The 15698-nt window shown below is 33.8% G+C and overlaps 1 protein-coding gene across 1 annotated transcript in view; it reads right to left on the minus strand.

Annotated features, from left to right (window-relative positions):
- The window catches only part of LOC149080665 (protein FAM13A-like), a 77368-nt gene extending 63553 nt beyond the window's left edge, over positions 1–13815 (minus strand). Inside the window, exon 1 of the mRNA XM_089239852.1 lies at positions 13687–13815. The gene's annotated coding sequence lies outside the window, so the exon portion shown is untranslated. The remainder of the gene's footprint in view (positions 1–13686) is intronic.
- Between the last annotated feature and the right edge of the window lie 1883 nt (positions 13816–15698).

Genomic DNA, 15698 nt, shown 5'->3' on the forward strand with positions numbered 1-15698 from the left:
CCATTCAAAAGGTTTCGTTTTCCAACTAAAAAGTGACTATACAAAATCAAGATATGATGCATCTAGGTAAGAAAAAACTAGTGAAGCGACTGCAAAAAATAAACTACCATGTCGATAAATTCAGAGTATAGTTATATTTTGCTTATCAATAATGTTTTCTCTCCAGAAAGGTCATTATGTTTGTAGAAAATATATGGGGCCACGAGTTTAATAAGATTAAACAATGCTAGAACAAACATAGCTATCAAGATCTAGGCGGTCAAGTCATCTATGGTGTTGTACAGTTTTCCCAGAGCAGATCTGGAATGTACTTCTTTTATTTATTTATTTTTCAATAAAATGATGCATTGCATGTTGGTTTAATGTTTTCTGACGTGATGGATCACCGACCCTCTATTTAGTTTGTTGTCTTTCTTCTGATTCGTACCAGTCTGCAAAGGATTCTGAGAAGAGGCTTTTTCTCTTTTTTTTATTTTTTGCTCTCTCTTTCTTTATGTCGCTATCTGAAGGCAAGAATGAGCTTGACCCATTTGCGATGCAAACTGATTACGATGAACTTCTAGACAGCAGGCCGTCGGCGTTGAAAATAATAATAATAAAAGTTAGATTCTAATGGTAAGAAAGATAATATATTCTTTTTTTCATAGTTGCAGCCTTCAGGCCTGTGTTACGTAGAACCCAGTTGCTATTTGTAGTCAGAGGCCTCTGACTTGAAAAAAAAAAATGGGGGGGGGGTAGCTGACAGTTGCTGGTCGTCCCGTATATACGGGACTCAAGCGCGTACGCATGAGAGGGAAGGGGCGTTGCATTATTTTTCTCAGAAATTATTGGGGGCTCAGTACCCTCCTAAAAAATTTATTGGAGGGGCTAAAATGACCCCAGCCCCTAGGTTCCGGTGCCTATGTTTGTAGTTTATGCTGTAACACGTGCTAAGCTCAACAGCCCCGGTATCAAATATCTAAGCGTTTTTGTCGCTGGTAAGTATAAAAATCCTTGAATTAATACCGGTACTTTATTATTATTACTTTGTTATCAGAGCTGAGAGACTTTCATAAGAAGCGAAATATTCCTTCTGATGTAAATACAATATAAAAAATATTGATTTTCACATTAATTATTTGAAAATTTATTTCTTATTCAGAGAAAAACCTAAGTAGTTAATAATTTGATCTACAGTGAAAGAAAAAAATTATGACCGCATATTATTCGCAGGGAAAATGTTTCAAATAACATATCCAATGAGGCTAGAAGTGAATATGAACGTAACCTTTTTGATAGTGATGCAGACAGTGTTTTCAAGGTTGGGTTCGCTGATCGCATATCCGCTAGAAATTTCGAAAATAGGCGCATCTTTCAGCAACTAACAAACAGAATTTGGCTGAGGTTTTTTTCGATTAGCAAACAAGAAAACATTTCGTACGCTACACGTGTGAGTGAATATAAATGATTCATTATTTATTCATCATAGTTCTAGAGTTATTTTTAGTTGAAATAAAAAAAAGTAATAATTGCAAGCAGCTGTGGTTCAAGATAAATATAGTATGATGAATAAATAAAAAATTCTTTGTAGGTAGTTATTTAGTTTTAGTTTTTTTCATGAATATTGCTTTTATTTTTGGTTATTGAATTTTCAAATTTTTATTGACTTTTTTTTGTTTTGTTCGTTGGACAGTTTTTGTCTGTTGTGGCCTTTCGATTTGTATCAAGTTCATGTAGCTGAAATACACGTACGCAAAAGAACCGGATGCGCGAATTTCGATTAACTGAAATCACCGTAATCATAAATTGAAACAAAAAAAAAATCCGACTGACATAGCTGTCCATACCGGTATAATTCTTCTCTCGATTCCTGCCTTCTAGAGAGTGATTTCCTCGGACATTTGGGAAGAAAACAAAATGATGAGAAGGACATTCCTCTTTTTTCTAGAAGACGGAGACCTAAGTCATAAAAATGGAGTTTATTCGCAGCAATTTATAAAGTTCAAACTGTTCACTTTAGGTAGGAAAAAATAGTTATAAAAATCAGTATCCTTTCTTGTTGTTGGCTGTAAAGGCGTGGTTGTGGCGTCATTGAGTTTTGTAGGTCATGCACGTGGTTCTTTTTTGGATTGCGTCTTTTTCTCTGGTTCTTTTCTCTTCTCTTTTGAACGCCAGTGTGCAATGACCGCTTGCCAATGACTTCCGCGCGCGCAAAATGGAAGCATTTGTGTTTTCTTATTTTGTTTTTGAGAAGGGACACACACACACACCAACAAAACTTCACAACTTCTTTACTCCCCACTCTCACTCAACTGTTTCTTTTATTCGTTTTTTCTCGTCGCACTACTAATAATATTTCTAAAATAAGGAACAGTTGTTTTTTTATTAATCTTTACCACGAGAGGGGGTGTCTGGAACATTATTCATATTTAGGTTAAGAAACTCAGATTGATTGAAGCTGCGAGGTGCACCTCCGGCAATCTTTTTTTTTTTTTTGTACGATTTCTATTTACCTTCTTTTTTTTTTGTTTCGTAACTTTCAAGATTATATCAGTGAAAAAGAGTTGTTGATTCTTCTTTCCTGGACGACAGAAGCATTTCGAATGAAAAATTAGAGACAGTGGAAAGCTACAAATTATGTATAAAAGAATATCAATTACTGTTGTTTTTCACGGAAGCATTTGCTTAATTTAGATATCATAAAAAAGAACAAATTTTTTTAGGCTAACTGTATATGAGGGGGTTAAAGTCAGAGTGGTGTAAGTCGATTAATCGTCATTTTGAGGAAAAAGAAGGTTTCACTAGAACTGTTGTCATACGTTCCATGTTAAAAATTTTGGGATTTCACAATCTTGTGGAGAACCCTTGAAGCTGACTTAATTAATTTTTTTTCTTTCAACAGGTTGGCACTTCTAGATCACATTGCTGGACTTGAGTCAGAATTGTTGAAAATGTGACTTACACCACTTTGACTGAAACCTCCCTCATATAGCCTACAATTTTTTGTTTTAAAGTACTGAGATATTGAATTTTCTAGGTCTTATGCCGAAACGAATAATTGGAAAGAAACGTGATTTGTCTTCACCGGGTCCTCTTGCATACCGGGAAAGTGCGCTAACCAGGGGCACACTTTTCAATTCCGTATAACACGCATTATTAGCGTGAAGTGCTGAGGGGAGACGCATTGCAATGTGTTAGCTTCACGCTAATAATGCGTGTTATAATGAATTGAAAAGTGTGTCTCTATTGTATTGATTAGCGCACTTTCCCGGTATGCGAGGGAATCCGGGTTCAATTCTCGGTGGAGACAAATCACTTTTCTTTCCAAACATTCGTTTCGGCATAAGATACAGAAAATTCAATTTCTCGGTATAATTCCGGGCCGAAAAAACATCATCTCTTAATTTTAAAAGTTACTTTTACTTATATATACTAAAAAATCAATTCTTTGGTCATTTACTGCCCATTGATGAGTTAGAACAGTGTATCCCAAAGTGGGCAATAGAATTGTCCAGTGGGCGATAGAAGCTTCGAGTATAACATAGGATCCTATGGGTTCGATTGAGTTAGAGGGCGATGTCAATAAAAGTTTGTGAAAACTATGAGGTGGAATATACTGAAATGAACAAGCCATCGAAATAATTTATTGTTGACTAATATATTGGCATCCACGTTGAGCAAATGTTTTACAGAAACTTAATTTGCTAATTTTGAAGAAAGAAAATTAAATAGAAATAGCATTGGGTTTACTGCATAAAAATCAGTTGATACATAAAAAAATATTGTTTTGAGACCAGGAATTCGAATGAAATATGTAATTAAAAATATTCGAAGGAAACGGAAAAATAATGATGTTCGGCTGATTAACTTAAAGATTCACTTTCAATCATTTGTCTCTTATCAGTTTTCATCCACAAGTTGTTTTATAGCAACATCATAACTGATCACAAAATAAAAGGAGGATGTCATACATATTTCGATAGTTTCGTCATTATGAATATAATTTAAGAAAAACTACTAATTCTTTTCTATGACTCGTTATTTTGTAGGAAAAGTTGTATGATTGTGCAAGAGAATAAAAGCAAGAATTTTTTGCAAATCGTTACGTAGTATGCACATGTATATGTCTATTCCGTCGCAACATGCTCAATTCATGCAAATCACATTCTTCTGAGCTACCGAATGTTTAAATGCACCAAATTTTTGAGGCTCAAGTCCCAGCAGGGAGCACTACCTTCTTCAAATTCTATATCTCTGAGTGATCTATACATATTTAAAAATTTATAAAAATATCTATACATACTGCATTTAAAACACCATATCCTGACTATTGATGACTGATTCATTATCGCCGAGCCGAAGTCACTGAAGATATAAACATGAACTTTGGTCAGTAGTTTTATTTTTTAATATAGAGACTCACTAAGGGATTTACGGTACAAATTCAACCCCTAAAGGTCACAAGTGCGAATTTTCAGATTACAAAATTCACGCGAGCAAAGTAGCAGTCAACAGCTAGTAAACCGTATAAAAATACCTCTTTCGATCAGGTAAATTGTTTTACTGTGGGGTCAAGGGGAGAATATGGACCTTGTTCCAAGATAATTCAGAACGACTGCAGAAAAATATATTCATACCGAAAGCTATTCAACTATAATTTGGTTCGCTAACCATTCAAAATCAGATTATCGGTACTCGTTTTTCAAGATAATATTTACCTGTACGTCGTGAATTTTATATGAATTTGCATGTTTCATATGCATATGAAGCTTTCGCAGGTTTTTTTTTGGAACTTTCAACTTATGAGTGCTGTAGTATTACATGCATGTTCAAAGTTACAAAACTATATAAAAGTTTTTTTAAAGTTTTTCTTATCAACAGCCGAAAGAAAACGTATTAACTGCAGTAACCAGGACACCAGACATACAATGAGATAATAAAAAGAAAATGAATAACCCGGAGAGTTGGAATTCTGAGGTCAGTCCAAAGATTATTCGGACATTGCTACCAATAGGGAAAGTCGTTGGTGGAATGATAGAGAGTTGATATTGCCATAAAGGCTCGGTTCAACGGATAACCATGGTTCAGATTGCGATGCTGCTTTATTGTCTTCCGCTGTAATATCGCGCCAATATGAAACGGCTTTTGCTTCGTATTTACTTTAGTATAAAAATTCTCCAGGCAGGTGGCTGTAATTTCGATGTTATATCAAATATAAAGTTACAGCAATAAAACGTCCTGTCACTTTACACGTTGTTGACGCAAGTGAAAAAGAATTTTACATTCAATGTAAATTTATTTCCATGCGAATTGTCTTCATAGGAATTACTGAATGCAAGAACAACATTGTGTGTGTATAAGCAACAAAAGAAAGTTTTCGCAAATTTTGGAAGGAAATAATGTCTCGTTTTTGTATAGAATGAAATACCAAAATATAAAAACTGAATAAACAAGCATAGTGTTGATCATCATCAAAATGAGCAAGTTATGAGTATAAAAGCTTTAAAGTACGCAATGTTATCATTTCTTGATAATACCAAAACTGAATGAAAGAAAATTTCAAGCGTAGAGAGCGTGTCAAATGCATGACTGATTAAGTCAGATCAGAACACGCAGTTGAATATCTACAGGGCGTCCATAATTAAAAGACCCTATTTTAAAGTAGCCTACAGGCGAAACCAGTCATCAGAAAAGTGTGAAATTTTATGGAGGACTTCATGAAGTGATGGGAATTTGTTTCTGGGAGGAAAAAATTAGTTGCACATGTCATCACAAGAGGGCGTTTCACTTTGAATACCTGTAGTAAACATGCAAATTTATGTGATGTCACGCAGCAGCTGTTATAAAACCTAGAAACATTCGCGGAGACCTCGTTTCTCAATGTGTTTGTTGCTCACAATGACGATAAGTTTACGACATCGCGCTTTCTTGGTCAAATTGTTTTACCAAAACAGCAATTCCGCAGTAACTGCTCTACGGAAATATCGGACTTGGGAGAGGATTCGAAAAAGTCCAATGAATGTTAAAAACTTTCGGAGTATGATAACGAAATTTGAAACCACAGGATCGTTGGCTGTTTGTCCTGGAAGAGGAAGAAAACCCGTTTCTATAGACGCAGTACAGGAGGTTTCGCTTCAGGTGGAAGAGGACAGAGCTTCAAATTCTCGTGGTAGTGTCAGGCGTGTAGAACAGGCGTTGGATAGGCCACGTTCAACTGTCCATAAGATCATGCGGAATATCCTCCGATATTATCCGTACAAACTGTCCCTTGTGCAGCTGTTGCTTCCACGTGATTATGACGCTCGACTCAGCTGGTTCTCACTGCAGTTTCTAGCTCTCGTTGAGGTAGATTCAGAATGGCCTTGGAATATCCTCTGGACAGATGAAGCTCATTTTCACTTGGATGGTGAAGTTAATACTCACAACTGCCGAATTTGGGAACCAGAAAATCCGCACGCTAGCTTAGAGGTTCCGTTGCATTCACCAAAAGTGACGGTATGGTGTGGATTTACTGCATCATTTATTCTCGTTCCCTACTTCTACGAGGAGTTACGTTCTACAAGTCCAGTGACATGTTCGATCACCGGGAAGCGTTGCAGAGTGATTCTCAACGTATTCATACCTAGTATAGACAGTCTAATACTAATTATCTTTTCCGTGTGACGTGCAAGAAAGGGGCATATGTGTAGGAAGCAGTGTGTTTGTATGGGAAGGCATATCCTTAGATGGCCGCACCGACTCTATATGTTGCCACGTGGAACTTGAAATGCTCGGAAGTATATTGAAAATCACCCGAATGCTATTGTCTGTCTGTATGCGGCCACCAATTTTCGATAAATTTGCACTGCAGTCAGATAAAACCTCCACACACGCGCCTGATGAAGCCGTATCTTAAAAAGAAAAAACTAATTCCCCCATGAAATGTCCAACGCACTCTCCTGACCTGAATACTGTAGAACATGTTCGGGACGCTCTCGGAAGGCGTATTGCTAATCTATAACCTCCTTCTGGAACATTGCTAGAGCATTGAATTTTTCTACGTGAACAGTGTAAGTTGCTATATATGGAACTTATTGGCAACGAACAACCTAATTGACAGCATACAAATTCGCTGTAGGGCTTTTGCATGACTGGTTTGCAAAATTTGCTGTTTGGGGTGACTGCAATCCCCACTGAAGTATTTTACGCGTATTTAATTTTGATAACATATTTCGGAATTTTCATGTTTGTATTGTCGATGTGCAATGAAATATGCTGTGTTTTACACGGTTCTCATGTTTTTCAGTTACATATATATTGTAATGAAGATCTTAAAGTTTCATCAAAATTGGTGGTGCATACCTTTTGACTTATGACAATTTTTCCATTTGTTGCTCAAGTTATAGAAAACCCAATGAATCTTTTCAATATTTTTTGTTGTCTATGAAAAATTCAAAGTTCCTGCTTTTTATAGTAATAATTCATCATCCCATCGTGAACCATAAATTGATCATTTGCGGAAATGACGAAGCGATCAAAGCTGATGGTTTTACAAGAGCTTTTCTGAAGAGAGACGAAAAAAATCAATCAAAGCTCGCCGACTAGATTTGAAGCAATAAACGTTACCGTAACCCTTCTCTTTCCTCATTTACCTAGTTTTTGAATGCTACACCTGCACTCCACCTTTGACCCCGAAAAGTCATGTCTTCTACTTCACATCGCACCTGATGTTCCTAGACGCATGTGTTAACGGGTCACTGAACTCCGGGTCTTGCACTTTCGCTCCAAAAACAAAAGATTAAACGAAAAACGTCTGAGTTAATCGCTAGATCACTGTCGTGTTGCGAAAACTGCTCAAAACTAGCCAAGACGCAGACGTGACTGCAGATTGGTCACTTGGACCATATTTTTTCAAAAAGTAAATAAGTCAATACAAATTTGATGTACTAAAATTTGCATAATTTAGCTTTGTCGAGACTGAATATGAATATTAACTCAACATTCAATGCCATTTTACTTTTAATTACTATCCAGAATGCACTCCGATGTTATCCATTTTTCCATGAAAATTAAATCTTACTGCCGGAAAAGTGAGTTCACAATAAATCTGGCTCCATTTGGCCCAATACTCCTATGGAAACTTTAGAAAAAATAAACTGATGGTTACTTTTTCAGTTTTTGACCGTTTTCTCCCCCACGCCATACAGATCACTCTAGCTACACTCGCAAGTTATTATTATGCATGCATGCATTCACAATGAATATTGACCACTGTGATGAAAAATATAGCAAATTTCAAATATAACTAGTTAGGCATCCAATGGATATCATTGGAATCTTACCATTATTTCGGCAGATTATACTTCATGGAAAAGAAAACAGATCTGTAACATAATTAGCTATGATCGATTTAATTGAATAGTTTTTGGGCAATTTAAAATCCCTATCCGGGAAATTATAACATTTATCATGAATATTTTCATCCAAAAGTAACTTGAATAAGCGATAGTTAACGGTTGAAACGTTCATGAGTGACATATCTTAAGACGAAAAGGATTCATGATTACCCATCGTTCTACAGTGAACTCCTCTACTTGACATAACTATAAATCCCTGTACAATGATATTTTTTCAAATCTTGTGTAATTAAACAGTCCAATGGTAAACTCCTCTCGATACAACGGTATCTTTTACTACGATAAATCCTTCTATAACGATATTTTTTGAGATTTTGAAACTGCTAGAACGATATTTTTGTATTTTTTTTAAAATCCACTTCAAAATATTTTTAAATTCCCCACCAGTTTTTATTCTCTTTCGAGGATGTTTAATAACATTGGTATTTTGCACTATACAGTATATCCACCCTCCGAAAGCGTTAATGAAGTTACCGTGAAGCTGCTTTTTGTGTAGTACATAAAAGTGTTGTGCGGTATATCGCTTTACAGTGGGGAACAGCAAACTGAATTTTATTTGGCAACTAATCAATTGCAATTTTTTGCTGTAAATAAACACTTATAACACTTTTGTGATAGTAATAATACGCCGATTCAGAAAAGATGCCAACAACAGCGTAAATTTGGTATGGACTAATGATAAAAAATGTTTTCAAAAATCTCTCAATATAACCATAACCTCTTTGCAATGATACTTCTTGGTCAGCAGAGTATCGTTATATCGAAGTTTTACTGCATTTACTAAAATTTCTGAAATTTATTATTCACTAACTCAGCTTAACAATGAACAATATTCGATCAAGAACACGCAAGATGCCAAATTTTTGTATGAATTACTTATGATGGTCATAATCGATGTTTCAAGAACAGTTTCGTGTGGGTATGGTGAAACTTTAGATCATTAATTTTACATAACTGCATTTCTGCCCCGATTTTTCTGGATTGTATTTGCTTTTCTACATCGTGTTTTACTTATTTTATCATTTCCACTCATTTATTAAGATTAAATTGATTTTCCTCGCGTGCTTCTTCCGTGCATTCTCTGTCTGGAAATGAATGTCTCTTATTATATAAATCATGTCGGAAGATAAAGTAAAACAAAGAATGGAAATCTAATCAGTAATGAGTTAGACTTGGCATGAACTTCCCTCTCTACGGGAAATCCTATTATAATACTCATCTTCGTAAGTTTCTTTTTTGATATTTTGGCCGTAACTCTTTAATGAACATTTTGACTTACAAAGGGTCGGAATTTCATTTTTTGTACGTGATATAAATGGTTGGACAATCACTACTTCAGAGTTAACATTTTAGCAGAAAAAAATGAGATATATGACTACCATTTATGATATTGAATGAAATAAAACTAAATAACCAAAATAATATATATATATATATATATATATATATAACAGCCTAAATAACCAAAATAATATATATATATATATTCATTTTGAATTTAGATACATCGATTTCATCTTGTCAATATTAAGCGAAAAGGTAAAATAACTTTAACGCAAAATCTAACTGAAGGGGGAGGGGTGAACAACATTAATCTTGCAGAAAATAATTAGTTTTGAATCTAATATTTAAAAAATAACGATGAAAAGTATCATAAAAAGACCCGTTAGCCATTACAGTCAGCCATGATTGAAGATGTATAAGTTATCAAGATGAATATTGATTTTCAAATTAATCATACATTACAAATAAGTGCAAATAAAAAAATTGAAAGAGCTAAAGAACAGTCCATAATTAAAGTTTAGCTGTGTAGTATATTTATTATTTACAGTTTTTTTTATATATTTTCTTCGCCTGATGGTGAATTTTCCTTCACAAAATGTTTTTATTTTTATTTTTTTGTCTGCTTTAAATCTCTTGATAATGACCCTGCCAGAATGCCGTTCAATTTATAACAATTATTTAAATTTCATCATTTATCTAAGTTACGGAGCTACTCGAATCTTGTTATCGCCCAGACACTTTCATGATACAGGTCAACGAACTAACGTTTGCAACAAGCAATGGGTGTGTGCTGGTTACACGTAAAGCTCTAAACGTGTGACTAAAATTGGATATTTTATTTTTTAATTCAAAGAAGAGAAACAAAAGACGATGATAATTATTATTTATTTTAAATCTGAATAATACATCCGGGAATACATCTTTTTATCATACGCAACGAGCAAACTTAAATATTTTCCCACATGAAATTTTTGTGTCTTACGCGTTTCAAATAAAATAAACAAAATTGAAATTTCCCGATCCAAACTGTACAAATTGAGAAAATTCGAAAACAAAAATATGCTTATGTTATTTGTAAGAAACATTTCCTACGGATAATACAAAAAACTCTCCGGACATAAGAAAGCATGCCTGTTTGATCACCTCTTTGGTAATTAATTCATTTAAAACAGCTGGTATAGCAGAATTAAAATATCGTATATAAATCATATCGTTGAATTAATTTTGTTTAATGATTTAAAGATGAAATTGAGAATAGGAGTCGAAAAGATTTTTTTTTTAGAAAAAAAAACTCCCCCATAAAAGAAAAGTAAACAAAAACCTGTAAATTTTACCTGGCATTTTGTAGGTGAGCTCGCTGAACAAAGCCTTGCTTTGTATATTTCGTGTTTTATTTACAAGCGTTCAACGTTTATCTGCAGAGTTCCTTTCATAGCTAAAATTACTGCTGGATAGGGCAGTAGTGAAGTGCAGTTTATTTTGGCTGTCTGCCATCAGCTGTAACAATAAGCTTCTGTCATCAATTCGAAACGAGGGAATAAAATATCTAAAACAAAAAGTGACTTGTAGGAATCCAATCAAGTTCCATGGAGGCTGACTCAGACCCTGCGTGACTAACCAAATAATGCTTTAAAATAACTATAGTTTAAGAATAAGCGATCGGTCCGGTCCTATAACAAATTATTCTATTTGGCCATTTAAATAATTCTCGAGAGTTAATTGTGTTTGCTATATGCCATGTACACTTACGATCGGACGATGAAAACAATTGATTTTTTATAATTATTCAAGCAATTTACATCATACGCCATTCACTCACATTGGAACGGAATACATTATTTGTAGAAAAACCTTTTTTTTCAAGCGTCTAGAACTTCGATGATCTACTTATATATTAGATACATCCGAACAATGAATCGCGATTATTTTTATGCTCATTCCAATAACACAGTCGTTCTTATCTAGGGGGTCTACGGATCCCGTGAGGGTCCTCGTGTGAAAAGATTTCAGGATGTCCGTGAGCTCGAATGAGAAAGCAATTACTTTATTGTTTTTGCATTATATATGATGAATATTTTTCTGGGAAGGTGTCTGTGGCCTTCATCTTATTGGCAGAGAGGATCGGTGGCATTCGTCTAATTGACACAAAAGGTTAAGAATCCCTGCACTGACATATTCTGAAAACGACCCTTAACTGGTTAGAATTGTTTAAGAATTAACTTTTGTGCTTCAATATATTCACGCGTACACACGTGATTGACTTTTCTCATATGAAAAGTGGAAAAGGAAGTGTTTTGATTTTTTTCTTATTTAAAATTATGATTTTGCACAAAATTGAACAAGTCTACTGTCTAAACTTTTTACGAAATGGCAATTATTATTGCTCAGATACATTTCATAAAGCCTACTGGAAGCATAACCTTTATACCTTCAATTTTTAAATCATAGCCGATTTTATTTTTGGACTCAATCAAATCAATTTTTTTGTTCTAAAATTAAAACTTCAGCTTTTCATAAAAATAAAATTAATAAACAATACAAAAGAAATGTGTTTATTAAAATTCATTATAATTATCAATATCGATAAATTATTTCTTATGTATAATAGTTTCAACTGTAAATGAATATTTTACTGAAGTACAATTTATAGCCTATCGTACTCAATTATCTGAAAACGATGAACCGAAATTCCTGATTTTTTTTTGTGTGTGACCCAAATCATCTCCATGTACGGCTTTGATAAAAAAACCACATTGGAGTTCTTTATTGATAAAAAAATTACTAAGATCGCAGTAACGTACAGAGAACGTAAATTTAAGAAATGAAAAGCTATGTATATAGCCTATGCACTTATGCAATATGTTTCTTGAAAAAAGTAAATAAAAGGTATCTATGGCTCAAGAAAGCCCCAAAAATAGTTTGAAACATTAAAATGCAGTATTGTTTCAAAATTCTCGAAAATAAAAAAATACGAAGTTTCGATCATCCGGGTAAGTCAAGTTCAACATTTCAGATGATCGAGAGTTTGTTAAATTTCCTCGTATACTAACTACATTTATTATGCAGTTGTGTGACTATGAACAGGAAACTTTGTTTGGCACGTGTTTTCTTTCGCTACCGGTACATTGCATTCTGGGAAGATAAAAATCTGAACTGACTGTTATTTCGACTCGTCAAAATATACATTATACAGCTTGTATTGTTTTAACATCTTTAAAATACACAAAACAAAACAAAGAAGAGTAAACTTACATATCATATCTTTCGTAATTTTCGAGGTTGGTTGATTAGTAGAACCACAAATAAAAAACATCGTTAATCTCACAGAGAAAAAGTGATTAACATAGATAACTTCCTGAACTTTTGCGCATCACCATCGTCATTACGGAGGAAATTAGCATTCATCGGATATCACATGATAACACCTGATCTTAAATGACTCAAACCGAAATGTTTTTGACAGGAACAAAAACCGCTTTTTTATTGCAATCGACTGTTACTAATGTGATTGACAGACTAAACTGTTTTTCTCGCCTTTTTTTGATTAATATAAAAAAACAACAATAAAAAATAGGTAAGCAGCAAAAATAATCTTTATTAGGGTATTATTCAAGCCGGCTGCATGACCTTCATGGTCAATCATGCGGACAGTCTAGGAAAATATAGCCACGACGTACAGCACGAGAAGTAATAGAAAATATTATACACAGAGGTTTTCAGATTCGTTTCTGAATCTGACAATTTTTCTAACAGTATACTGTTGCAATGAAATAACAGAAATTTACACACATAATATTTGAAAAAAAAAAATATCCATTGCGATATATTCACCAAAATTAACTTACCACATAAGAATTAAGTACTTGAGGATGTCACAGATGACAGTTGTTGTTTCGCAGGTACTTTATTTATTGAGAATAAAAAAATTCTCGCAACCACAAAAAAAGGGTTAAAATGCTTATTTTCTTTTTGTTTATTTTTTTCCCCTATTGAGAATTATTATCAGCTCGTTTAATTAAATACTTACCGGATCGAGACAAAAGGTACTACAGTATCCACTTGCATCCGCGTATCAGATTCTAACGTCCGGTGTGTGAGGAAACTGATGGCTGATTGGAATATACGGCTCTCTCTAAACTAAAAACTATTTGGTAACACACGGAGCAAAAAAAAAAGTATATAAATAAGAAAAAGTAAGCATACGTAAAGCCGGTTGTTTGGTGTGGTTGCCAGAGATTGAGAACTACCAGCAAATGAAGCCAAACCTGCCAAATAGAGTGCCAATTTTTTAAATATTCAAAATAAATGTTAATATCATAATACTATTTTTCTATAGTAGTGTCATTAAATAACACTGGGCATAACAAAAAATTGACATAGCATTTAATTTTTGAATTTGATTCGAAATTTTTGTAAGAGCTATTACAATTTTCAATCACTAGTTATATCAACGCATATAATGACATAATCACGATGAATAAAAATGAGTATTGAAATAGTAATTTAATTCGCGGAAGATATTCCAATAAGATAGGAAATACCTATTACTTCTGTTATGAAGTTTAATTACAAGTATCCACAGCACACAACTAAAAACAAAAATTTCCATCATCTTCGCAAATACAATAGTATTATACAATATTATTCAAAACAACTTGAATAACAATAAACTTCTGCATCGCTGTCAATGCTAGCTTCTTACGAAGAATTGCATTGTCAGTTCTCATTGTTGCTGAAAATAGCATGCCATTCCTTATATACATCTATGCATTGCACATTATTATTATTTTTTGTCATACATGAAACACGTCATCGTTTAATAATTCATATATAAGGTCATCTACGTTAGTTTCTGACATGGGAGTTTTCTCTCTCTCTCTTTCTCCTTCTTTCTCTGTGGAGTCACCACATCCGAACAACTTACTAGATAAGGCATATTTTATATGCATAAGAAGCTATATAATTATACTATTACTTATATACTTTACTATAGCTAATTAACTCAATACATTTTCGGTAGAGGAACTTATATGTGTCAACATTACTGTGTTTTTTATTTAACAAAACTTAAACAATTAACTTAAACAATTTTTTTTTCAATTTTTCTTTCTAGTAGCCAAATAAGCGATTGAGGTAGACTTCTAGACTGTTTTGTGACTTCATTCACGTCTTTGAGAACTTCTAGGATAGGATGAGAGTAATCTTGCCTACTTATGACGTCGTGCATATCATCCAACCACCGAGTGACGAAATTTGTTGTTGCTTTTGACTCAGAGAACGATAGGTAAAAGAAATACCCGCGTGCAAATCTGGAGGATGACCGTAAATATATGATGCCCATCACCATTCTCTCTCACTCAGAATATTTTTTAATAGAGATGACAGCGAAGAATTAAATCAATTGTTAATAATAGAGAAGGTGAGAGTATTGATTATTTCAAAAACCCTCACCTGGCAGCAAAGTGAAGGGGGTAGTGCAATATGTTTCAGTTCGATAGGTCGAGGTCCGAATCCTGGCGAGAGTCGTGGAAGCAGTCACATATTCGGCTTTGAAAATTGAGGGTTCTGGTAATAACCCCAGTGTGTGTGTGGTGGGACAGAAAAGGCTTTGTCATGATTTCAATCCTTTCTCAAAAATTTTACACACGTTAACACGTCAAATTTCACTATTTATAAAAGATAATTATAAAAGATAGTCAAATTAAAATAAAAAAAGTCTTAAAAAAGATTTATAGCAAAAAGTTATTAACCCTAGATAACTAAACTTAAATCAGTGTTGCTCAGTAATTAATCATTCGATTCATATAGACTACGAATTAAAAACAAGTATTTCTATATATTTCCTTTATTTATTTCAAACAAATTAGCGTAACTCAAGAGAATAATACAGTATTTCAATTATAAAATATATATCAAAAACCTCGTTTTACTAGTTATGAAAGTACTGTGAGTGAGGTGGTGCGAGCGCAACGTCAACACACATCTTCAATTAACAAAACTGGCAGGGGTCGGTAGTCTATTAGATGAATGTTTAGTTAT

This window comes from Pholcus phalangioides, unplaced genomic scaffold (assembly GCF_987345545.1).
Source record: "Pholcus phalangioides strain wild (caught in Gottingen) unplaced genomic scaffold, Ppha-v1.0 ptg000011l_1, whole genome shotgun sequence".
In the NCBI taxonomy this organism is placed as follows: domain Eukaryota; kingdom Metazoa; phylum Arthropoda; class Arachnida; order Araneae; family Pholcidae; genus Pholcus; species Pholcus phalangioides.